Genomic DNA, 27,562 nt, shown 5'->3' with positions numbered 1-27,562 from the left:
AGGCCGAGCTTCTACTCCAGCCAGTCTGTCAATAAATGCCCTATCAGGAAGGAGGCACTGCCTGCAGAGGGGAGGGAACCACTACAGAACAAGAGATCAGGCCAATCCCTCCCCTGGGGAGCCTACCCCCATCTGTGTGTAGAGATGGGACAGAGACACAGAAGGAAAGGTGAGAAGACTGAGAGACAAGAGGGCAGAGGGACATCCCTGCAGGAGGAGGAAGTGGGGGAGGAGTGGGAGCTGCAGAAAGGTGGGAGGAATCAAATAAGGGAGTGATCCCCAAGGAGGGGAGATGGTTCAGAGCTGGGGAGGAACCTGTAATGGAGTTGAGGGCAGAAGTGGGAGGAGACTTGCGTCCCACAGTTGGGCAATGGCTTATGTAGTTTAGAGCCTGGAGAAGACAAGGGGTGTGTTGGTGGAGAGAGTACAGGAGTCTGGTTGAACGGAAATTGTGCATCAGGGAATCATGGGTGAAAAGGCTGGGAAACAGATGAATTGAAAAGCTGGCAGGAGAAGATGAAGCAAACATGAATTTCTGGGTAAAGGTATTTATAACAAACATGCTGACAGGGGAAGAGGACTTTGCTCTACCTATCTTTCAGAAAAGAGGTAAAATCTAAGCAAATGAGAGTGATGCAGTCACTTCTGGTCAGCTTTATGGGACAAACACAGAAAAAACAGGCCGCCTCATTGGTATCAGTCTGAAGTGGCAATGGTATCTGCCAGTTATAACAGGAGGATCCAGGGAAGAGCCAGGGATTGGGTTGTGGCATGTGCCTACCCATATGTCTCTGTGGTCTGTGCATATATGTGTGTGTTTGAGGCTTTTATGTTCTGGTTGTGTTTCTTCTTGAAACTTTAGAAGACATGCCAAATAGCCACCAACAATAGACATTAGACATCAAGTTAGCAGGTAGACTGATGGATAGGCTCTGAGTAACATACATCCATGGAGGAAAGCATAACGCTAACCCCTCTGCCCCATACACACATACATATTCACACACAGAGATGCTGAATAACATTCATGTACCTATTAGAAATGCACATATATAAAAAGATACACCATTTCAGATATGGATAAAGACACAAGATATGGAGTTACTGGTATTCATTTCATAAGTATACTACAAAAAAGACTAAGAGAATAGTAGACTTAAAATAGCATTAAAATCATCTTATTTTTGTCTATAAGAAGCAAGAGCAGGGGTGCCTGGGTGGCTTAGTCGGTTAAGCATCCAACTTTGGCTCAGGTCATGATCCCTCATGGTTTGTGGGCTCAAGCTCACATCAGGCTTTATGCTGTCAGTACAAGAGCCTGCTTTGGATTCTCTGTCCCCCTCTCTCTCTGCCCCACCCCTGCTTGTGCTATCTCTCTCTCTCAAAAAAAAAAATAAAATAAAATAAATAAACTTAAAAAAAGAAACAAGAACAGCTAACCAATTACTCCAAACAATATAATGCCCTTTTTCTGAAATAACTGTAGGAAATTAGTCCAATCTCTAACCCTCACCAGCACAGTACTGTAGAGGAAAGTGCACTGAATCTTGCAGGAGTCAAAAATACAATTATTAGTTCACATCTGTCCCTTACTAGCAGAATATCCTTTGGTAAGTCATTTTCTCTCTGACTCTGTTTCTTTATCCATTAAATGTGAAAATTGTTTATAAAATCTAAGATTCCCTCTACCTGTAATCCTAAAATATTTTATATTATATCACACACACACACACACACACACACACACACACACACAATGTTATCCAAGTGCCTGGAAGTTTTGGGTGGGGAATAAAATTAGAAGATAACCATAGTTGACTACAAAATGCCCAAATAGCTTTTCAGTTCTCTTCTCTAATGACAAAATTCCAAGTATGTTTTCTGATATTGGGAAGTCCAAGGGATTAATGACTTAAATTTTCATGTTTCCAGAACTGGTTGGTGTCATACAGACAATGCACCTGAGCAGGAACAGGCCTATAGTCACTTGTTCTACACAAATGTTGGAAATGGGTTCTTTGATTTGATTACAAAGTTATACAATGTCAAAACAATGGGATGACTTAGTCAAATCAATGAAAAAAATCAGCCACATTGAGTGGGGCCCCTGGGTGAGCAACGGACTCTTGATTTGGGCTCAGGTCATGGCTCCAGTATTGTGGGATCAAGCCCCACGTTGGGCTTGGCACTGAGCGTGGAGCCTGCTTAGGATTAGGATTCTCTCTCTCCTCTCTCTCTCTCTCTCTCTCTCTCTCTCTTCCCCCCTGTGCCCTCTCCCTCACTCACATGCTCTCTGTTTAAAATCATAATCATAATCATAATTCTTTTTAACATTTTAAGCAGATCCAGTCTTTGTGTTATGACTACATACCCATCTCCACCATAATCCCTCTTCTTTCTGGATTTCTTCCCACTTTCATCCCCAACACCCAGCAGAGGATCTGCTCCCATCTTCCAAAGCAGCCACGTTCTGAAATTCTATTAGTATGCCGCTATACCTTAATGCTCCACATATGTGTGCGTGTGGAAGCACACACGGACTGGCAAATAATAGCATGCTCTCTTTTGACGGCTCTAGTAGAGCTCCAGTACTTATAAAACTGTTCCGTTGCACAAAAAAAGAAAAAGAAAGAAAGAAAGAAAGAAAGAAAGAAAGAAGAGAAAGAAAGAAAGAAGGAAAGAAAGAAAGAAAGAAAGAAAGAAAGAAAGAAAGAAAGAAAGAAAGGAAGGAAGGAAGAAAGGAAGAAAGAAAAAAAACTGGTCTACAGCTGGTAAACTTCATCCTGAATGTCAACAGGGAGCTGATCCCATAATACAAAAGCCTGAGATAACCTGTATCACAAAGCCAAGCCTGGCTGTGATTACTTAGCATTTATATAGCACTTTATCTGGGTCCTGTATGTCAGCATCATTAAGGGGAGATAACTCACCAGGAGTTACAGCCGAGAAAAAAATTCATGACCAAAAAGAAAGAAAGAAGGGAAAGCTTAAAGTATCAGTGATTCCGTAGGGGCTTGTGGTTGCTCAGGAATGGGGAGGGACAAAGATGCTATTTATAGAGGACGAGGAAAGCTCTTTTGTCTCTCCCCTGTGAACAGGATGACTGAGGTGCAGAAGGAGAGAATGAATTCAGACTTAAGGAAGAAAAACCCTGCCAGGGGACTTGCTAAGCCTAGGAGTTTGACTTAAAGACTTTGTAGTTTGTCTTCTATAGCATCTTAAATCCCAGGGAAATTATCATCTAGCAAAGATTGTGAGTAATTGTTGGAGGGTGGTTCTGTCTGGAGGCAAAGGGAGGGACAAGATTGCCCTTTTAAAGTGGATTCCAAGCCCAGAAGTCTATTTTTTAAAAAATAGAATATTCAAAAATTCATTCAAAAGTTTCATTGTGGCATTTTTATGAAGTGCAAATAACTAAAACCTTCTGCTGTAATAGACAAGAATGTAATCATTCAATTAACTGTAAATATGGGAATGTCACTGTAGTATTAGGAGACTGAAAACAGTAGGGCTGACTGGTTCAATGAGAACAGCATCACTTTGGAAACAAAAAACAAAACAAAACAAAAACAAAAAAAAAAACACCCTCAGTTTGAAATTTGGTTCCACCACTTGTTATCTGTGTGAACTCAGGGAAATGATTAACCTCTCTGAACCTTAATTTTCTCATTTGTTAAATGGAAATTTTGCAGTACATATTAACGAGGTGGACTTTTGAATGGCTCACTCAGTTGAGTGTCGGACTCTCAGTTTCAGCTCAGGTCATGATTCCAGGGTCGAGAGATCAAGCTCCACGTCGGGCCCCACACTGAGTGTGGAGCCTGCTTAAGATTATCTGTCATGCTCTGCCCCTCTCCCCACTGTGCAGGCACAAGCTCTCTCTCTCTCTCTCTCTCTCTGTCTCTCAAAAGAATGATTTACTATAAAGCACCTGGAAATACTAGATAAAATATAAAATATTTATTTATTTTAAACATTTTGTTTTTAAGTAGTCTCCACACCCAATGTGGGACTCAAACTTACAATCCCAAGATTGAGAGTCGCATGCTCTACTGACTGAGCCAGCCAGGTGCCCCTAAAATATTCTGTTAAATGTATAACTGAGGGGTGCCTGAATGGCACAGTTGGTTAAGCACTCACGGTTTGTGGGTTCTAGCCCCACGTTGGGCTCTGTGCTGACAGCTCAGAGCCTGGATCCTACTTCTGATTCTGTGTCTCCCTCTCTCTCTGCCCCTCCCCTGTTCATGCTCTTCCTCTCTCTCAAAAATAAAAAATAAACATAAAAAATATATAAATGTATAACTGAGCTTGATAGAAACAGAAAAATCTCCTAAGGGATCAAAAATAAGAGAGCTGAAACACCTGAATGGTAAATGGGAAAGCTGATCCTGAATATTCCCTACAGTGTGTTTGGGAGTAGTTGTTGATCTCATTAATCAAAGGGATTGAGGTTTTTTTTTTTAATTTTGTTTTACGGTTAAACACTAATCAGAATCTTTGTCTTTATATAATTACATGAATACAAACTTTATTTTATTTATTTTTTCCAAGATTTTATTTTTAAATAATCACTACACTCAATGTGGGGCTGTAATCCACAACCCCAGAATTAAGAGTCACATGCTCCACCAAGTGAGCCAGCCAGATGCCCCATGAATACAAACTTTAGATTGGTTTATTAATTCTTTCCAATTTGATATATTTAACTGGAGTATCATTTATATTACATTCCATTTCTCCAGTCAATACATCTCCTTACTTTTTTTTAGGGATTAGGTGGTTTTGTTTGTTTGTTTGTTTTCAAGTTTATTTTTGAGAACGACAGAGAGGGGGGAGAGAGAGAGAGAGAGAGAGTGCCTGTGAGCTGGGGGGAGGGACACAGAGAGAGAGAGAGAGAGAGAGAGAGAGAGAGAATCCCAAGCAGGGCTTGAAGCCACAGACTTTGAGATCATAACCCGAGCAGAGACCAAGAGTCTAATGCTCAACCTACTGAGCCACCCAGGCACCCCTAGGGATTAGGTTTTAATGGTCATACAGAAATAGGAAATCAAAATTTGGCCCAAATAAAAAGAAAGAGTAGGAAAAATATCTGCCCATTGGTAAAGGGGAGAAGACGAAGTTTGTCTTGGTCAGGATTCTGGCAAAGAATTCCAACATATGAAAACACATTATCTAATAAGATGTTTTTGCCTCCCTTTATGCCATCTTGGGGTTCAAAATTATATCATATGTATAGTGTAGGGATTCTTTAGCTGAGAAATTAATATTAAAAGTGATCTCAGGTGGGCGTCTAAGTGGCTCAGTTGGTTAAGCATCTGACTCTTGATTTTGGCTCATGTCATGATTCTCATGTTTGTGAGATCAAGACTCAAGTTGGGCTCTGTGCTGTCAGATTCTCTCTCTCCCTCTCTCTCTGCCCCTCCTCAGATTGCTCTCACATACACATGTTCTCCTTCTGTCTCTCAAAATAAATAAACTTAAAAAAAAAGTGATCCCAGGTTTGGGGTGCCTGGGTGGCTCAGTCAAGCGATGGACTCTTGATTTCAGCTCAGGTCATGATTTCATCATTTGTGAGATCGAGCCCCAAGTTGGGCTCTGTGCTGATGGCATGGACCCTGCTTGGGATTCTCTCTCTCCCTCTCTCTGCTCTTCCCCCTCTGTGCTCTCTGTCTCTGTCTCTCTCCCTCTCAAAATATATAAACATTAAAAAAAGTGATCCCAGGCTTTATTGCATAACAGAAGCAAACATATAAAACATCTCTGAAAGGAGACAAACTCAACTAGGCCACACAGAATTCCCACAGATAAAATCTTGCTTAAGATAAGCTCATAAATAAAAATTACAGAGGTGCAAAGAAACTATCCAAAAGAATAAATGTCAGCACACACATCAAATAGCAGATTTGGACTCCCCAGAACTTGAGATAATACATTATCAGATCCAGATAATAAAGTACACTTATGTGATTAAGGTTACAAAGAAAGAATTTTAAAATAAGAAAAAACAAAATACTGTTTAAAAAAAAGAACAATTTTGAAAAAGAAGCTAGGAGAATTTTTAAATATGAAAAATATACCAGGATGCCTGGGTGGCTCAGTCAGTTAAGTCTGACTTCAGCTCAGGTCATGATCTCAGTGGTCATGGGTTTGAGCCCCGCATCAAGCTCTGTGCTGACAGCCCAGAGCCTAGAGCCTGTTTCAGATTCTGTGTGTGTGTCTCTCTCTCTGCCCCTCCCCCATTTGTGCTCTCTCTCTCTCTCTCTCTCTCTCAAAAATAAACATTAAAAAAGAGAGAAAAAGTTATCATATTTCACCAACTCTAAGATGTGCTTTGTTCACATTTTAGCATCTCTGAAATTAGGATATTGCCTACGATAACTGCTGGCTAGGCAGCCTTTTTGATGTAGCTGTCATTGCCTGTTCATATACATCAAAATTTGCAGAATGGATGACAGTGACTTTGAACAAATCCTGGAGACAATATGGAGCACTCTTGTGAAATGCTACATTACTAATGCTCTTGATGTCACAGAAGATGCCATTGTGTGGAAAAGCATGGAATTTAAAAGACATTAAGAAGAGATGGAATCTGAATGTGCAGAAGTGTTAGAAGTGCCTTAACTCATTTATTTCCTTTATATTTTCTTTTCTTATAAATACACAAGAGTAATAAATTATAAAACCCATGTCTAAAGTCTAAAATGGCTCTTTAAATAGGTCGGGAAAATTGCTAAGTGTCAGGAAAACATTTATCTTAGTTTAATTGCGGCAGTGGCTTTCTTAGTGTCAATAAAATAATGGTGTTTCTTACCTTTGATATCATCTTAGATTACATGAAGTGCAATGGTCATTGTATCAGACAGGGTTAAGGATTGAAAAGAAATCTCTCTAGGTTTTTTAAACAAGAGGGAATCAGGGAAGCAGGCATTTACAAATCACTGAATGGGCTCAAGGAGTGGAAGTCAGAGTCACCTCACTATCTTTATCATACCTGCCTTTCACACTGACAAAGATAAATGCAGCACTGAAAGTATCAGAAAGGTGGCTCCTACCTTGTTTCTGCCTTCTAAAATTTTCATGAGTATATCTTTTTGGTAGAACCTAATTTGTATCCAGAACCTGGGAAATGTAGGTAGGTGTTTATTTGTTTTGCTTTCTAGAGTCTCTTGTATGAAAAGGTAAGTAGAAGGGAATGGGAATGGATGTTCAGTGCCAATAGGTCATATCTAGGAGGATCACTAAATATAAAAACCAAACAGATAGAAGTGAATACAAATTAAAGCCATAATGAAACAATATTATATATGCATTGTATTGGCTCAAATAAAAATTGCTCTTATAATACCAAGTATTGGCAAGGTTAAGCAATGAGGATACCGATCCACTACTGATACTAAGTATAACAGTACATTTTGAAGAATAGTTTGGCATTATCTGATAAGATTGAAGGTATGCATACCTTTGGACTTGCCAATTCTTTTTCATACTATATAACCTACAAAAATGCACTTCTGTATTAACCACTATAAACGTACCATAATGTTCATAGCAGCAGTGTTCATAATAGCACCAAATTGGAAACTACAAAATGTACATAGTAGTAGAATGGCTAAATATTTGGTATATGAAACAGTGGAATGTTATACAAACACAGACAAAAAATAAATGAGCTATAGGTAAACACATTAAAAGGTGAATATTAAATATATAATATTGGTCCAAAGATCAAGACATGAACATTTATATACAGTATTTATTTTATAAAGTTCCCAAACAGATGCAACTAACCTATTAGGAATGCATACTTAAGGGGTGCCTGGGTGGTTCAGTTGGCTGAGCATCTGACTCTTAATTTTGGCGCAGGTCATGATTCCCAAGGTTGTGGGATCTAGCCCCACATGGGGCTCCCCACTGAGTGTGGAGCCTGCTTAAGATTCTCTTTCTCTTCCTGTCTGCCCTGTTCCCTGCTTGCAATTTCTCTCTCTCTCTCTCTCTCTCTCTCTCTCTCTCTCTCAAATTAAAAAGAAAAAGAAATGCATACTTAAGTGGTAAAACTATTTTTTTAAAAAAGCAAGGAAGTGATTGCCATAATGGTCAGGAATGTGGTTACCTCTAGTGGAGAAGAAGACAGCTGTGATCAGGAAGGGGCATATGGAGGGCATCTGGGGTCTGGCAACATTCTATTTCTGTAACTACCGTAATGAATACAAAATACATTAAAATTATATGCATTTTTATGTATGTTTTGTGTGTTATACTTCAATTTTTAAAATTTATTTTATTTATTTATATATTTTTATTTGAAAGAGAGAGAGAGAGTGAGTGGGGGAGAAGAGCAGAGGGAGAGAAAAAGTCTTAAGCAGGTTCCACACTCAGTACAGAGCCTGACATGGGGCTTGATCCCCCGGCCCTGGGATCAAGACCCCAGCCAAAATCAAGAGTTGGCCACTCAACCAACTGAGCCACCCAAGCACTCCATATACTTCAATTTTTTTAAAAAAGTTTAAAAAGAAACTAAATGAGGGTGCCTGGGTGGCTTAGTCAGTTGGGATTCTGACCTTGGCTCAAGTCATGATCTCACAGTTCATGGGTTCAAGCCCTGCAGTGGGCTCTGCACTGATAGCCTGGAGCCTGTTTGGGGTTCTCTGTCTCCCTCTCTCTGCCCCTTCCCTGCCCTCTCTCTCTCTCTCTCTCAAAAAAAATAAGCATTAAAAAAAGAAACTAAATGGGGGCACCTGGGTGGCTCAGTTGGTTGAATGTCCGACTTTGGCTCAGGTCAAGATCTCACCATTCGTGGGTTTGAGCCCCGCATCGGGCTCTGTGCTGACAGCTCAGAGCCTGGAGCCTGCTTTGGATTCTGGGTCTCCCTCTCTCTCTGCCCCTCCCCCATTCATTCTCTCTCTCTCTCTCTCTCTCTCTCTCTGTCTCAAAAATAAATAAACGTTAAAAAAAATAAAAATAAATAACCATTAAAAATAAAAATAAAAATAAAAGAATGTACAGAACATTTCAAAAATTGACCATATGCTGGGCCACAAAACAAATCTCAAAACAAATCAGTGTTATACAGACATTTCTCTGAACATAAGCAATTAGTTTAGATAACAAAAACATAAAATCCCATATTTAGCAATTTAAGAACAAATTTCAAAGCATAACTAATAATGGAAATTAGATAATATTTAGACTGAACAATAGAGAAAATTCACAAGATATGTGAGATACAGCTAAAGTAGCATCAGGGAGGGGTTTATAGCTCCTCTATAATACATTAGAAAAGAAGAAAGAAAAACAAAGAGCTAAGTTCCCAACTGAAGAAGTTACAAAAAGAATGTCACAGCAAACTCTCCCCACCAAAGCATATGGAAAGAAATAAAAGTAAAAATTAGAGGAGCAGCTGGGTGGCTCAGTTGGTTAAGCATCCAACTTTGGCTCAGGTCATGATCTCACGGTTCATGAGTTCAAGCCCCACATCAACTTCACACTGAGTGCGGAGCCTGCTTGGGATTTTCTCTCTCTCTCCCTCTCTCTCTGCCCCTCCCCTGCTTGTGCTCTCTCTCTCTCTCTCTAAATAAATAAATAAACTTTAAAAAAGTAAAAATTAGATAACAAAGATACAATAGGAATAATCAACAAAACAACAAACTAGTAAATGCTCACTCACTAAAGGGCAGGTCTCAATAATCAGGTGGACAAGATGACCTGGATCTGTAAATGTCATAAGCCTCTATATCAAGACACCCAGGGCTTGCTAAAAGGGCTCATTAATACTGTAGCTATGAGAGCAAGATTGGAAATTATACGACAGAACAGATTTTCTCTCACCAAGGCAGATCTGGCTACTATATACCTCCTAAAGCTAATCTGCCAACAACACAGACCAATAATGAGCCATACAGTACTGTACCTGAGGGAATCAGCTAAGACAAGTTGATAATAGTGGATCTCTTGCATCATGGAAGAGGTGGTGTTTTGTCCTCACTGGGATAGATACTTTTTCTGGATATAGATTTGCCTTCTCTGCCTACAATGCTTTTGTCAGCATCATTATCCACCAACTTACTAAATGCCTTATTCACCACCATGATATCCCACACTATACTTTTTCCATTCAAAGTTCATGCAAAAGAAGTGAGGCAGTGGGTTCATGCTCACAGGATTCTATAGCCTTATCATACACTCTGTCATCCATAGGTGGCTGGTTTTATGGAATGATAAAATGGCCTAATGAAGACTCAATTACGGAGCCAGCTGGGAGACAACACCTTTGGAGGTTAGGGTGCTATCTTTCAAGACTGATTGGGTGAGCCATATTTGGAGATATTTTCCCCCTGGATGAAATATATGGATCTAAACACTAAGGAGTGTATATAAGGCTGACTTCTCTCACTGTTAAGACACAATGACCTCCTTGAACATTTTTCTTACCTTCAATTTCTTTAACTTTGGATTCTGCTGGTTTAGAGGTATAAATTTCCAGGAGATGTTTGTAGTTTCCTGGTCATTTTGTTTTTGTTTTAATTTTTTTTAACCTTTATTTATTTTTGAGACAGAGAGAGACAGAGCATGAACGGGGGAGGGTCAGAGAGAGGGAGACACAGAATCCGAAACAGGCTCCAGGCTCTGAGCTGTCAGCACAGAGCCCAACGCGGGGCTCGAACTCACGGAGTGCGAGATCATGACCTGAGCCGAAGCCAGCCGCTTAACCGACTGAGCCACCCAGGTGCCCCGGTCATTTTGTATTCTTCATGCCACTGAACTAACAGGCAAAAGGGTTTCTGGACCAGCTTGGGTGAAAGGGAGTTGTTGCCTCATAATAACAGCAAAGAGGAGTGTGCTTAAAACCCACGGGATCCTCTAAGGTGCCTCACAGTACCTCCATGACTAAAGAAAACTAGAGCACTCTAGTGCAGGCAGGACCCAGTGCAAGCAGCTCCTTCAGGAATAAAGATTTGGGTCTCTCCACAATGCACAAGGACCACCCAGGTGCCCCAGCACTGAATTCTTTAATTTGATGTAGTAAATTCCTTTCTGCCTGGAATATCTAGAGTTGTTTCTGTTCTTGCACCCTTGACTAAATCACAGAATGATTAAGATGGTGTGGTATTTGTATAAGGAGAGTCAAATTGACCAATTTAAAAGATTTGAGAACCCAGAAACAGACATGTGCTATTTAAATTTGATGTTTGATATTTCAGACCAGTGGAGAAAAGGCAGGACTACATATGTATTAAATGCTGCTAGGGAAAATGGGCCACCCTTCGTGGGGTAATGAAATCCTTTTCTCTCACTATAGAAAAAAAATTAATTCCAATAGGACTAAAAGTCTAAGTGTGTGTAAAAAGCAGAAGTTTAACACCTTTAGACGAAAATACATGAGATTTCAAGGCAAGAAACATTATTATGCTAATGACTTTTAAATTAACTTATTTAGTTGATCCCTTTCCCCTAAACACCACACTCATATATTCAACTTCCAATTCAAAGTTTCCACTTGGATGTCTAATAGGCATCTCAAGGGGCACCTGGGTGGCTCAGTCAGTTGGGTGCCCAACTCTCTCTCCCTCTCTCTCTGACCTTCCCCACTCATGCTTGCACTCTCTCTCTTTCAAAAATAAATAAACTAAAAAAAAAATAGGCATCTCAAAATTAACATGTTCAATACAAAGGACAGTATTCATTCACCACCCCCCCCACACACACACAGATCTTCTCCTCATGAAAAGTTCTCCATTTAAGAAAATAGCACCATCATTCATCCATTTTCCTAGGCAAACAACTTGAGTGATCTTTGACTTCTCTTTGACATAATATTTATCAAATCCATTGGATAATCTTATTAGGTCTAACTTCTAAATATATGCTGAATCTGTCCATTTCCATGATTTTCTCTGCTACTACCCTGATCTAAGTCACCATTACCTCTCATTTAAAATATAGCAATAAACTCCTAGCCAGTCTTTCTGTCTCCATTTTTACCTGTTGGGTTTTATGACAGTAGCCATAATAATCTTTAAAAAAATAAATCACTCCCCTAACTCAATATTCTCCTGAAGAAAATCCTTGGCTACTTACCTGAAGAAACTGCTTATCACTCTTCCCCTTGATGATGCCGCTTAGCCACACTTGCCATTTTCTCAATATAAATTGGCTGATGAAATTAAACAATGAGTTTATAATAGCAAAGATTTGGAAGCAACTTCAATGTTACCCCAAAGGAAAATGGCTAAATAACTGTGGCACGTTCTTTTTAGTGGAATACTACACAGTAGTTAAAATGAATAAATTAGAGCTTCATGAATCCACATAAATATCAAAATCATAATACTGACCAACAAAAGCAAGTTGAAGGATAAGTATGGTATGACACCACTTATAAAAATTAAGAAGCATATTAAACAATACTATATATAGCTTATGTTACATGAATATGTAGTAAAAGTATAAAAACTTTGATAATAATGATAAGCATCAAATTCAGGACAGAGTTACTTCTGAGAACAGAGAGACAGTACTGTGATAGGGGAAAGGTTTCTATGGGGTTTCCATTATATCTGCGATGTTTTATTTCTAAGCAGGAAAGTGAGCACATAAGTGTTAATTTTCTTGTTATCTACACTTTTTGTGTGCCTGAAATATTTAATAATAAAATTAAATGAGGTAGCAGTGACTAGCATGTAATAATAGTCAATATTTATACTGAGCTTGCTTTGCGTTAGGCACTATTTTAAGTGCTTTATATATGACAGCTAATTTAAATTCTCACAATGAACTTGGGAGGTGAGTAGTATTTTTATCTCCATCCTAAGGATGAGGAGAGGGAGACACAGAAAAGTTATGTAAGACTAGTGGTGAAGCTGATTTAAAAAAAAAAAGGCAGTTTGGCTCTGGTTTTTACCTATTCTACCACATTGTCCTATATTCTTATTAACCACACAGTAGGTTCATTTAAAATTTTTTTTATTTTAGGGGCACCTGGGTGGCTCAGTCAGTTGAGCGTCCGGCTTCGGCTCAGGTCATGATCTCACGGTTTGTAAGTTTGAGCCCCTCGTTGGGCTGTGTGCTGACAGCTCAGAGCCTGGAGCCTGTTTCGGATTCTGTGTCTCCCTCTCTCTCTGCTCCTCCCCTGCTCATGCTCTGTCTCTGTCTCTCAAAAATAAATAAATAAACATTAAAAAAATTAAAAAAAAATTTATTTTAGAGAGAGAGGGGCAGAGGGAGAGAGAGACAATCCCAAGCAGGCTTCATACTCAGCATAGAGCCCAATGACGGGCTCGCTCCCATGACCCTGAGATCATGACCTGAACTGAAATCAAGAATCGAATGCTCACCCGACTGAGCTACCCAGGCTCCCCACACAGTAGGTTCTTAATAGGTGAAATTTACAAGGTTACTATTTTGTAGATCAAAATTTTCAAACATGTCAGCAATCACATATGGTCCAACCTAATAAATTGCAAATAAAAACAAATACAACTGAAATTATTATATCACAAGGCTCTATGATGATTCTGCAATTGCTCTTAAACATATTAAAGTCTTATGCATGCATGTCCTATATGTTGTTACCCTTAAAGCATGAGAGAGTTAAGTTAAATGCCCAAAGTTAATTCTCAATCATTAATATTTGAATCAAGGGAAGAAAGGAAGAGTGGTCACAATCAGTACAGAGTGTGTGAAAACCAACCATAACAGGAGCATAGCTGAGCTGCCCTCTCAACAGCCCAAGCCTCCCTTCCCTTTGCCTCTCTGTTTGTTTAAGAGGTTGCTTCACACCAGCCAGGACTTAGCCATGGGTTTAGCTCAGAAGCCCTTGTCTGCAAGCCTCTGAGTGAACTCCTGAGAAACCCAGACAGGGAAGTAGGCTTCCTTATTACAGCACCCAAGGGCATGAGAGCAAAGATCCCTTTCCCCCAGCTCCTGGCTGTACCCCAACTCCCAGGAAATTGGAAATAGAAGAAGGCAGGAGACAGATACACATTACCCTAGAATCAATCTGTCTCATCTTGGCAGTTAGTCCTTTTTTTTTTTTTAAGTTTTATTTATTTATTTATTTTGAGAGAGAGAGAAAACAAGAAAGCATGCATGCAGGGGAGGAGTGGAGAGAGAGAGGAAGAGAGAGAATCCCAAGTAGGCTTTACGCTAGTAGAGCCTGACGCTGACTCAAACTCATGAACTGTGAGGTCATAACCTAAGTTGAAATCAAGAGTTGGACACTTAACCGACTGAGCCACCCAAGTGCCCCAGTCCTTATGATTTTTTTTTTAATTTTTTTTTAACATTTTTATTTATTTTTGAGACAGAGAGAGACAGAGCATGAACGGGGGAGGGGCAGAGAGAGAGGGAGACACAGAATCGGAAGCAGGCTCCAGGCCCTGAGCCATCAGCCCAGAGCGCGACGCGGGGCTCGAACTCATGGACCACGAGATCGTGACCTGAGCTGAAGTCGGACGCTTAACCGACTGAGCCACCCAGGCGCCCCCTTATTTTTATCTAAAGTTTCCAGGAGCCACTATTTGTATCTGTTCAATGGCAGAGTCTCCTTCTCAGTCTTCCTGTCTCTAGTGATGAAAACTTAACTCCCTTTTACATACAGTTAAAGGAGTAACCTGCATGAAACACTGCTTTCTTCATGTCCTTCCTCAAGAAAAATAATCCCCCATATTCAATTTAAAATCCTTAGTGCAACTTCTGCAACTCCTTATCTCTTTTATAGGTGCCCCTCTCATCCCATGTCAACCTGAACAAAACTCACATCAGTGGTTGGATCTACCCTGGAACCTGGTGGAAACAAGAATGGTCAGGGTTATTTCTGCAGTGTAGTGAAATCATGTTGCACACTATTACATACACACTGTTTCTATGGGGGGTGAATGTATGTGTATGCATGTGGGGAGGGGCGCATGCATGAGCGCATGAGATGTAGTTGGTAAGTGTGCCTGAAGGTGGTGTGAGCATTTTCTAGCACCCTATGCTTGGAGTTTTCACTCCATAAATCTCTTTTACTGGCGGTACTCTGAAAGCCAAGGGCTGTGTAATAATTTACACTGCATTGTCCTTCCTCTCTTGCTCCCCTTCACTAGCTTAGGATGAAAAACTAAAGATTGATGGTGATGTCCCTTTGGAGGAGCCAGGAGTGTCATTCATCCCCACTCTGTCAGTCTATTCCTCTAGAGCTTCTCTTCTCACTCCACTCCTGCTTTCTGTCTCCTTGTCTTTCCCAAACATTCTCTACTGGCTCCTTCTGAAATGTCCTCCTTGTCGGGGCGGCCACCATGGGTTAAGTAGAACAAGAAGGATTTTTCAGATGACCCAATCATGAGACTGAGAAAAAAGCCCTCTGCCAAGATCCAAATAGCTCCAAAGGTCTCCTTCATCCACTCAAAGCCATTTTACCTGGACTTTCAAAGGCTCCAGAGAAGATGAGTTCATACTTCTGTTGGTCCTCAAGTAGAGTATTTCTAACTCTCAGTGCTGTGCTTTTTATCCTTTCCACTGTGGTTTTCACCATATTCTCTTGAGATTGTTTTATTTTTGCTATATAAGAAGTTCTAAGTGAAAGATGAGGGGTAAGTATGAAAACAGAGACAGAGCTGTAACACTTATTTTTACTTTGTGCCTTGCAGCCTGTTAGCGATATATATGGGTTCACAGAGAACTAGTAATCATTTTGTCTGTTCCTTGCCTCTTCGTCTCTTCCCTTCCAAGTGAATTATAATCTCTCTAGTGTTCAACAACCCCCAAGCAACCACCCCCTGCTACCAAACAAAATGAAATAGACTCCATTGCTTCAATAAGCCAATGAAACTTTGCAAACCCTCATCCACAGGAAACCCTTCCTGAGGTTAGACCAATTCTCTCTTACACCAGCTTTGGCTCTAACTCCATGTAAGATAGATCACTTTGGACATCTGCCTCCCATGAAAGAAAGAAAGCCTCTCTTGATTTACCATTCCAGGTTCTCACACCTCTTCAAAATTCAATTCCACCACAACTTTAATTTTTTAGGAGAGAACATAGAATGTCTCTGTGATCTCAGGGTAAAAAAAAAAAAAAAACTTAAGTCAAGATATAAATAGAGTAACTCATAATGGAAGAGATGGAGAAATTTGGCTACATAAAAAAGATTATTTTCTTCAACTGTCTCCATTTTAAAAGTGACAAGACAAGCCACAAACTGGGGGATATTTGCTACTCGGTTGACTTATAAAGGATTTACACACAGAATATACAAAGAACTGATAAAAATCAATTGAAAAGACAAACAGAACAATAGAAAAATAGGCAAAAGACATGAATACGTCATTCACTTAAGTGGAAATCCAAATAGCCAATAGACAACTGAAAAGATGCTCAAACCTTCTAGTAATCAATAAAATGTGAATTAAAACTGTCAGAGGTGAAATTTTGTTTATTTTTTATTTTTTTTAAGTTTATTTATTTATTTTGAGAGAGAGCATGTGTGCAAGAGGGGGAGGAGCAGAGAGAGAGTGAAAGAGGAGAAAGGGGGAGGGGCAGAGACAGAGAGAGAGAGAAGGGGAAGAGAAGGGGGCAGAACCTGATGTGGGCTTGATCTCACGAACCCAAGAGATCCAAGAGATCGTAACCTGAGCCGAAGTCAAGAGTCAGATGCTTAACTGACTGAGCCACCCAGGTGCCCCAGAGGCCAAATTTTAAAAGAATGACAATACCGAAGCACCTGGGTGGCTCAGTGGGTTAAGCATCCAACTTTGGCTCAGGTCATGATCTCGCGGTTCATGAGGTTGAACCTCACATCAGGCTCTGTGCTGACAACTCGGAGCCTGGAGCTGCTTCGAATTCTGTGTCTCCTTCTCATTCTGCCTCTCCCCTGCTCACGCTGTGTCTCCTTCTCCTTCAAAAATAAATAAAAACCTTAAAAAATATTTTTAATTAAAAAAAAAAAGGATGACAACGCCAAATGCCGGTGAGGGTGTGGAGCAAAATTCTTATACACTGCTAGTGAGAGTGCCAATGGCACAACCAATTTGGAAACAATTTAGTTTTATATTCTAAAGTTGAAGCTACCCATACCCTATTATCCAGTAATTCTGTTGATCCTTTGTGTGGGGAGGAGGGTTTAAAATATAACAGAAAATTTATCATCTTAACCTTAGGTATATAGTACAGCAGTATTAACTATAGGCACCCTTTGTGCAGTAGATCTCTAGAACTTTTTCATCTTGCAAAATTGAAACTCTGCAGCTATTGAATAACTCCTCTTCTCCCCCTTCTCCCAGCCCCGCCCTGGCAACCATCCTTCTATTTTCTGTTTGTAAGACTTTGACTATTTTAGTTATCTCCTAAAAGTGAAATCATGTAGTATTCGTTTTTTTGTGACTAACTTGCTTCACTTAACATAGTGTCTTCAAGATTTATCCATGTTATAGCATATGATAAGATTACAACATTATTCCTTTGTATGTATATTGTATGTACACTTTCTTTATCCGTTTATCTGTTGATAGATAGTTTCCAATTCTAGGTAGTTATGAATAATGCCGCAATGAACAAGGGTGTACAAAATATCTTTCTGAGATCTTGTTTTCAACTCTTTGCGATAAATACTTAGAAATGGGACTGCTTGGTCATATGGTAGTTTTACTTTTAATTTTTTTGAGGAAACTTCATACTGTTTTCCGTCATGGCTGTACCATTTTGCATTCCCACAAGAAACAGCACAAATCTCCCAATTTATTTATATCTTCACCAACATTTGTTATTTTCTGTTTGTTTGTTTGTTTGTTTTTTATATTGGCCATCCTAACAGGTGTGAGGTGATAGCTCATTGTGGTTTTGATTTGCATATCCCTAATGATTATAATGTTTAGCATCTTTCAATATGTTTGCTGGCCATATGTATATATATATATCTTCTTTGAATAAATGTCTTTTAAGGTTCTTTGCCCAATTTCTAATTGGATCTATTATTGAGTTGCAGTTTCTTTGTATGTTCTAGATATTAACCTCTTATCAGATATATAGTTTGCAAATATTTTCTCCCATTCTGTAGGTTTTTTTCAACTGTTTATTGTTTCTTTTGCTGTGCAGAAATTTTTAAGTTTGGTGTGATCACATTTGTCTATTTTTGTTTCTGTTGCCTGTGCTCTTGGTGTCATATCCAAGAAATCATTGTCAAAATTTTTCCTATATGTTTTCTTTTAAGAGTTTTATAGTTTCAGGTCTTACATTTAGGTCTTTAATTCATTTTGACTTAATTTTTTTATATAGTGTAAAGTAAGGGTCCAACTTTATTCTTTTGCATGTGAATAGCTAATCTACCCAACATCATTTGTTGAACAGACTACCCTTTCCCCATTGTGTAGCCTTAGCACCTTTGTTGAAGATCATTAGACCATATTTGTGAGAACTTATTACTGGGTTCTCTATTCTGTTCCATTCGTTTATGGAACCAACTGGTTTGTGTCTGGCTTTATGCTAGTACCACACTGTTGTGATTACTACAACTTTATAATATGTTTTGAAATCAGGAATTGTGAGGCTTCCAGTTTTGTTTTTCTTTGTGAAGCTTGTTTTGGCTTTGGGGGGATCTTTTGAGGTTGCATATGTATTTTAGAATGTTTTTTTTTTCTATTTCTGCAAAAAATGCCATTGGAATTTTGATGAGGAATATATTGAATCTATAGATCATTTGCAGTAGCATGGACATTTGAACAATATTAATGCTTCAAATCCATGAACATGGGATGTCTTCCCATTTATTTGTGTCTTTTTAAATTTCTTTCAGCACAGTTTTGTAGTTTTCAGCGTATAAGTCTTTTGCCTCCTTGGTTAGGTTTATTGTTTTGTATTTTGTCTATGAGATTGTCAGTCAGGTGTGGCCACTAAAGGAGACAGAGGAGAGGCTCAGGAAAACAAAGTTTCTCGTGCCCACAAGTCATAGAAACAGGATGCATGACAAGACCTGCAAAGCCACATGGAAAAACAATCAAGGTGGTCAGAATACAGAAGATAAGAGTAAGGGTAAGGTTTAAGTCATAGCCTTTATTGGGGTTTCCATGCAAAAGGCAAGGCAAGGCATGGTGGACAATTTAGGATTGGCTAATTTGAATAATTTGGTGGTTTTGAGCTGTACGTCTCTAGTTTCCTGGTAGCTGGCCTTGGGATGATTAAGGCAGGGGAATATTGTTTCCTGTGTGCATTGGCTAGATAGAGGAGGTATGACTCTGAATTGGTTAATTTGCATATCAAAGTCATGGTCCCAGCTGAGCTCTTTACTGTTTCTAAGAATTGGCTAACTACAGGAAGGGTGGTCCCTCCCCAGCCAAAAAAAAAAAAAAAAACATTAAAAAAAAAATTTAAGATATCAAGACATCATAATATAAAGAAGAAAATGTAAATACAGGTGTTTTATTCTTTTTGATGTTATTGTTTTTTTAATGTTTTATATTTGAGAGAGAGAGAGGGAAAGAGAGAGAGTGTGTGTGAGCAGGGGAAGGGCAGAAAGAGAGGGGGACAGAGGATTCAAAGTGGGCTCTGCACTGAGAGCAGACAGCCTGATGTGGGGCTCAAACTCAAGCCGTGAGATCATGACCTGAGCCTAAGTTGGATGTTTAACCAACTGAGCCACCCAGATGCCCCTGTTTTTGTTTTTGTTTTTGTTTTTTTGTTTTTTGTTATTATTTTTTTTTTAATTTCTTTTTCAACATTTATTTATTTTTGGGACAGAGAGAGACAGAGCATGAACGGGGGAGGGGCAGAGAGAGAGGGAGACACAGAATGGGAAACAGGCTCCAGGCTCTGAGCCATCAGCCCAGAGCCCGACGCGGGGCTCGAACTCACGGACCGCGAGATCGTGACCTGGCTGAAGTCGGACGCTTAACTGACTGAGCCACCCAGGCGCCCCTGTTTTTTGTTTTTAATTAAGCTCTGTGCCGAACATGTGGCTTGAACTCATGACCCTGAGCTCAAGAGTTGCATACTCTACTAACTGAACCAGGAAAGCACCCCTGTCTTTTGGTGCTATTGTAAATGGGATTGTTTTCTTTTTTAAAAAATTTTTAAATGTTTTTATTTATTTTTGATACAGAGAGAGACAGAGCATGAGCAGGGGAGGGTCAGAGAGAGAGGGAGACACAGAATCCGAAGCAGGCTCCAGGCTCTGGGCTGTCAGCACAGAGCCCGACTCGGGGCTCAAACCCATGGACTGTGAGATCATGACCTGAGCTGGTTGGACGCTCCACCGACTGAGCCACCCAGGTGCCCTGAGATTATTTTCTTAATTTCCCTTTTAATTGTTGATTGGTTTTTTAAATGTTTATTTCTTTTTGAGAGACAGAGGCTGGAGGAGGAGTAGAGTGAGAGATACAGAGGATCTGAAACAGGCTCTGCATTGACAGCACAAACTGCAAGATCATGACCTGAGCCAAAGTCGAGCACTTAACCAACTGAACCATCCATGTGCCCCTGTTGATTGTTAATGTATAGAAACACAACTGATCTTTGTGTGTTGTTGTATCCTGCCACTTAGCTGAATTTGATTATTAGTTCTAACAGTTTTTTGGTGGAATCTTCAGGTTTTTTACATACAAGATCATATAATCTATGAACAGAGATAATTTTACTTCTTTCTTTCCTATTCAGTTGCCTTTTATTTCTTTTTCTTGTCTAATTGCTCTGGCTAGAACTCCAAGCACTTTTGTGAACAGAAGTGGTGAAGGTGAGCATCCTTGCCTTCTTCCCGATCTTACAGAGAAATTTTTCAGTTTTTCACCATTGAGTATATTATCTGTGACCAGCAGTTCTATTTGTAAATATATATCCTAGAGAAAATTCTGCATGTGCATTCCTGAAGACCTATATAGCAATGTTTATAATAGTATTGTTTGTAAAAACAAAGATCTGAAAACAACTTGATTATTGACAGGAGAATGGCTAAATAAGTTGAAGCATATTCACTTATTTAACTATTTAATACAGCAGTTAAGATGAACTAAAGTTATATGTTGCAATGGGGATGAATCTCACAAACATGATGATGAGAGAAAAAAGGAAATCACCAAAGAATTTATACATCATGACAGAGTATTTAGAAAAGTTCAAACACATTAAAATTTAAGTAATTTATTGTCAAAAGATCTGTATGTAGTAAAACATAATGAAATGCAAGGAATGGTAAGCACAAAATTTGGAATAGAGGTTTTCTCCAGGAGAAAAGGGATATAATCAGACAGATACACAAAAGAGGCTTCACTAATATTAATAACAGTCTATTTCTTAGCTGGGTGGGAGGCACATAGTTATCTGTTTTACTTATTTAATATTTATATTTGTATGTATTCTTTTACATACGGAATATATGTTCATGTATTCAAATATATTAAATATCTGAGAATAATAAAAATATATTCACTTATTCAAAAAATAATTATAAAATACCTATTATGTCCCAGTCACTGTTCCAAGTGCTTGAGATATAGGAGTAAATAAAAGAGAAAGAAAGAAAAAAAGATTTTGGAGTTAGAAGGTGAAAACAACACACATTTAAAATAAGTCAACAAATCAATACCACAATGAGATACCACCTCACACCTGTCAGAATGGCTAAAATTAACAACACAAGAAACAAAAGTTGTTGGTGAGGATTTGGAGAAAGGGGTATCTTCTAGCACTGTTGGTGGGAATGCAAACTGGTGCAACCACTCTGAAGAACAGTATGAGGTTTCCTCAGAAAACTAAAAATAGAACTACCCTAGGATCCAGCAATTGCATTATTAGGTGTTACCCAAAGGATACAAAAATACAGTTTCAAAGGGGTACATACACCCCAATGTTTATAGCAGCACTATCAACATTTATTTATTTTTGGACAGAGAGAGACAGAGCACGAATGGGGGAGGGGCAGAGAGAGAGGGAGACACAGAATCGGAAACAGGCTCCAGGCTCTGAGCCACCAGCCCAGAGCCTGACGCGGGGCTCGAACTCACGGACCGCGAGATCGTGACCTGGCTGAAGTCGGACGCTTAACCGACTGCGCCATCCAGGCGCCCCTATAGCAGCACTATCAACAATAGCCAAACTATGGAGAGAACCCAAATGTCCATTGACTCATGAATGGATAAAGAAGATGTGGTATATACACAATGGAATATTAGTTATCAAAAAGAATGAAATCTTGCCACTTGCAACAACATGGACAGAGCTCAAATGTATTATGCTAAGTGAAATAAGTCAATCAGAGAAAGACAAATACCATATGATTTCACTTATATGTGGAATTTAAGAAACAAAACAGATGAACATATGGGAAGGGAGGAAAAAGAAGAAAGAGAGAAACAATCCACAAAAGATTCTTTATGATAGAGAACAAACTGAGGGTTAATGGAGGGAGGCAGGTGGGTGATGGGCTAGATGGGTGATGGATGTTAAAGAGGGCACTTGTTATGATGAGCACTGGGTGTTGTATGTAAGTGATGAATCACTGAAGTCTGCTCCTGAAACCAATGTTGCACTGTATGTTAACTAAAATTTGAATTAAAAAAATTAAAATAGGGGCCCCTGGGTGGCTTAGGTGGTTAAGCATTCAACTTCAGCTCAGGTTCATGATCTCACAGCTTGTGAGTTCAAGCCCCCATGAGGCTATCTGCTGTCAGCACAGAGCCCAATTCAGATCCTCTATCCCCCTCTCTCTCTGCCCCTCCCTCATTTGCTCTCTCTCTCTCTCTCTCCCTCTTTTAAAAATAAACATTTAAAAAATGTTAAAATAAATAAATAAATAAATAAAGGCACCTGGGTGGCTCAGTCAGTTAAGAAAGAATCTGACTTCTGCTCAGGTCATGATCTCACGGTCTTTGCTTTCAGCCCCGCGTTGGGCTCTGTGCTGACAGCTCAGAGCCGGGAGGCTGCTTCAGATTCTGGGTCTCCCTCTCTCTCTACCCCTCGCCTGCTCACACTCTGTCTCTTTCTTCCTCTCTCAAAAATAAGCATACATACATACATACATATACAAAAAATAAATCTTCCAGCCAGGAAAAGCTTTAGTATATCCATACCAAAATTTGTTAAGTATCACTGACAATAGGCCAGGAGAGAGCACCCAAATCTGCTATTTCAGAATGAGGCAGTATTTATAACTAACTTCCAATTTATTATCCTGGGCAAGAAGTACAATTGTGTGGATAAGCTCAGAGAAGGATTTATATACTCAACTAGATCAATATTACAGGAGGGAGGTGGAAGCAGAATTCACACAAAATAGTAGTTAATCGAAAACATCAGTTAATACAGGGGCACCTGGGTGGTTCAGTCGGTTGAGTGTCTGACTTCAGCTCAGGTCATGATCTCATGGTTTGTGGGTTTGAGCTCCACATTGGGCTCTGTGCTGACAGCTCAGAGTCTCAAACCTGCTTCAGATTCTGTGTCTCCCTCTGTCTGTCTTCCCTTCCTCCACTTGTGCTCACTCTCTCAAAAGTAAATAAATAAACTTAAGGAAAAAAAAAAGAAAACATCAGTTAATCCAAATAATAGAAAAAGAGCAAATAGCTTTTTGCATTTGTCTTTGGGGTATATTGCCCTGCAACTGTAGCATGGTATCTTACTGCACTTTGTTTTTGCACATTGGAAAAGGTGGTGATGTTAATTTCACATCAACTGCCTGGGACTGCCCAGTAGAAAACTGCTGCTGGTTCAGTTACTCACTCAACAAAATGCTTATTGGCCTCTAGTAACATGTCAACTATTGCTCTGGGCAGATACAAAGACAAAGAAAATTTGATTCTTGTCCTGAATGAGATTAGTTTATGGAGGGTAGTAGAGAAAGAGAGATTTTTTCAAAAACTTGAAAACAACACGGTAAATGTTAAAATGAAAATATAAGCAAATTGCTATGGGCACACAGAGGAGAGAGCATCTAACTCCTTGGAAGGGAATGTATCTGTGTAGTGTTGTTGGAAGTGGTGATAGCTGGGCAGTATTGGAAGACAGGTATGAATTTTCCATACGAAATAAGCATGTGGCTTCACAGAGCATGGGACAACATGGAAGCTCAATGTGGCAGTAGCCTAGAGTGACCCATGGGGAGCTGGACTGATGGGCAGTTAGAGGCACACCAAGGTGCTTGCCTGTATCTCACAGAGAGACAAAGCCAAAGTTTGAGCAGAGGAGTGAACCCACCAGATTCATATTCTAGAAAGATAATTCTGTGGTAGTTGTGGTGTGGAAGTTGGGCTGGAGATGGAAGACACCTAGCAGAAAGAAGTGAATGGTGGATGTTGCAATAGTTCAGGGTATTGGTGATCAGAGTCTGAACCAAAACAGGGCAGAGAAGAGAAACGTCTTTAAGAAATGATTCTGTTTTTTTTTTTTTCAACGTTTTTATTTATTTTTGGGACAGAGAGAGACAGAGCATGAACGGGGGAGGGGCAGAGAGAGAGGGAGACACAGAATCGGAAACAGGCTCCAGGCTCTGAGCCATCAGCCCAGAGCCCGACGCGGGGCTCGAACTCACGGACCGCGAGATCGTGACCTGAGCTGAAGTCGGACGCTTAACCGACTGCGCCACCCAGGCGCCCCAAGAAATGATTCTGAAATACAATTCCATTGGTCACAAGCCCGGATGATCAACTTGATATAAGTGAGGATAACTGAAAAGGTTTTAGCTTGAAAGGCTGTGGATGGTGTTTCCATAAACCAAGATCAGGAATGCAGGAGAAGGAGGCTTTAGAAAGATGATGGAGTGAAGGGTGAGAGGGAATTGAAGAAGTTTCAGGGGAAAGAGATTCAAAGAAAGGTTATTTTGGGTGAGAAAAATGAGAACATGGGTCAAGAATGGGTAAAAAGGAAGATGGAGTGGGAACAAAAGTGGAGAGTTTGTTCTGAAGGTAGAGAGGCCATATAATCCTCTAATTAACATGAGACTTGGAGGCAAAGCCACATGATTATAACTGTTTAGATGTCAAGGGGAGGGAAGTTGTAGGAATTAGCATTAGAAGGTTTTAATGGTGGAAGGGGAGTAGGACGGGAGCTCATGTGTTTAGGGTGCATGCATAGGAGGTGTGAGAAAGCACTATTGCATGGACTTCCCCATCTGAATATATTAACAAGATTGAAATTGTAAGCCTGTAGTTACAACCTACAGTTTAAACGCTTACTGTTCTCATAGATGTCTGGCTTATCAGTCTTCATTTCTCTTAGAACTTGTGTCTTCAAAGTAGACACAGACACAAAGTTAGTTGACACCAGAACAAGCTTAGTTAACATACTAGTGTCATTTCTTCCCAGCTTTATGATTAAGTGTAAAATTGGAACCACTGAGAACTGAGACACTTGCAAAAGCATCCTGATGTGGCTCTTTCAGTTTGGGCAATCCAATGAGTGTTTAGCAAACTGCTTAAACGTCTGAATTCTAATGAATCAGTGGGAATTCCTAAGAAACAACGACCTCTGTTCGCCATTTATTGAGAATGTCTGTCCCAGGCACTGCACTAGATGCTAGAGATTAAGGACCAGTAAGAGGTAGCCTTTGTCCTCCCGCAGCTTACAGCCTAATGGAGCAGTTTTGCTGTGGTGTGTAGAAAGCAGTATGTTTTTACACACAATGAGATCTAGTGAAATTGATACTCTGTTTTTACTTTTAATGTAGCATTACCTCTGTGTGCAGATTATTAACATATAGCTTTTTAAAAATTTTATAAATTTTAGCATAAGTATACATTTGCAAAACCAGCATCACAGTCAAAGTAATAAAACATATCCCCCACCACCATAAGTTTCTTCTTCTTGCTCTTTGCCATCTTCCCCTCCAGCCTCAGCCCCTGCCCAAGCAACCACTGATCTGAATTCTGTCACTATGGAATAACTTGCATGTTCTAGAATTTTATATAAATGGAATCACACAGTATGTTCTCTTTATTATTTGACAACAGTCAGCTTTGACAGACCATATTAATGGAAGGAAATGTGGATACTTTCTTAAAGTAGATATCTGTTGTTTTAATTTTTTTTTTTAACGTTTATTTATTTTTGAGACAGAGAGAGACAGAGCATGAACGGGGGAGGGGCAGAGAGAGGGAGACACAGAATCGGAAACAGGCTCCAGGCTCTATCAGCCCAGAGTCCGATGCGGGGCTCGAACTCACGGACCGCGAGATCGTGACCTGGCTGAAGTCGGACGCTTAACCGACTGCGCCACCCAGGCGCCCCAATATCTGTTGTTTTAAATCATAAGGAAAATATTTAAAAAATAAATTAATACTTAAGATCATGGGAACTGATTAATCAAGTTCTTCTGGAATTTGTGTGGGAAATTTAAATGCATGTAAATGAACCATTGGCAAAAGTGAATTACTTGGGGTGTGAGTATTGTGCAGATTTTGAAGGATTGACTATGAGTAGAAAGTGAACACGTTTGGGAGGCAGAACTACATTCACATTTAGCTTCCTCTAGCTATACAAGAATGACTCTGAATGAATTACTTAGCCACTCTGAGTTTCAGTTGTTTAATCCATAAAATGGGGAAAATAATGACCTCTTTATTGGGTGACTGGGAGGATTCAATTAGACATGGATATGGAAAGTGTCTCACATTCAAATATTAGTTCCTCTTCCCTTAACTGTGATTCTTGTTTCTATGAGGATATTACTTCAGAATCGTAAAGAAAGTCATCTAAAAACTACCCAACATAAAAATAGCCACTTACCAAGCTTTATAAGAACATATCTAGGGTGCAGAACTGTATTAATCTACATAATATTTTTTACAGCGGCAGGTTGACCTTCCTAATTCTGCTCCGTCCTAATGACATGAGAAAGAATTTGGTATTAGTGTTCCCTGACTTCTCCCTGATGAAGGGTGGGAGAAGATAGCCAAGAGGCCAAGGAGAAGATTGAGACTTGACCAAAGAAATGACCATGGATAAACTCCAAAGTGGATAACCCACACAGAAAAGAGAGTGAGGTGATGGTACATTCCAGGCTTTGTGCTGAGGTTGTACCTGAACTGCTGATTTTAACCTTCACAACAAACCTTTGAGTTAATTACCATTACTGGGCCCATTTTATAGATGAGGAAATAAGGCTTAGAGAAGTAACTTACTCAAGTTCAAATAGATAGATGGACGTGGCAAAGAAGGATTCAAACCTAGGTCTCTGATTTCAGAGCTCAAACACTTAATGACTTCTAGAGAGGCACAGAGCAATCCCAGGCCTAAACCTTGTCCATAATTTGCAAAACACTCAATTCTCTTCTGGTAGGCTCCTCCTTTAGAAAAGGAGAAAAAGAAACTACTACCAAAACTGTCCTGAATTTTAGGAAAGCAGCCATCCATAATGACTTTAATGGAATTCAATCACTTCTTGATGATCTTTTCTGGACTATCTGACCATGTGTTACCTATTCTAGGCCTTCCCCACCCCTACTCATCACCCTCAACATTGATTTCCCTCATTTTTGGAAAATTCCTCCTGTGGCTGAATCTCAGTCCTTCATTGAAGTGGAGGCCTTCCATTTCTGGCTAACACCCACTTCCCTCCAGGGCTATTTGTCGAGGAGGGGGTGAGTAGGGACTTAATGACATGCTTTCCTTA

Source organism: Felis catus, chromosome B4, assembly GCF_018350175.1.
Source record: "Felis catus isolate Fca126 chromosome B4, F.catus_Fca126_mat1.0, whole genome shotgun sequence".
NCBI lineage: Eukaryota > Metazoa > Chordata > Mammalia > Carnivora > Felidae > Felis > Felis catus.
Note: the sequence above shows the minus strand (reverse complement) of the source record.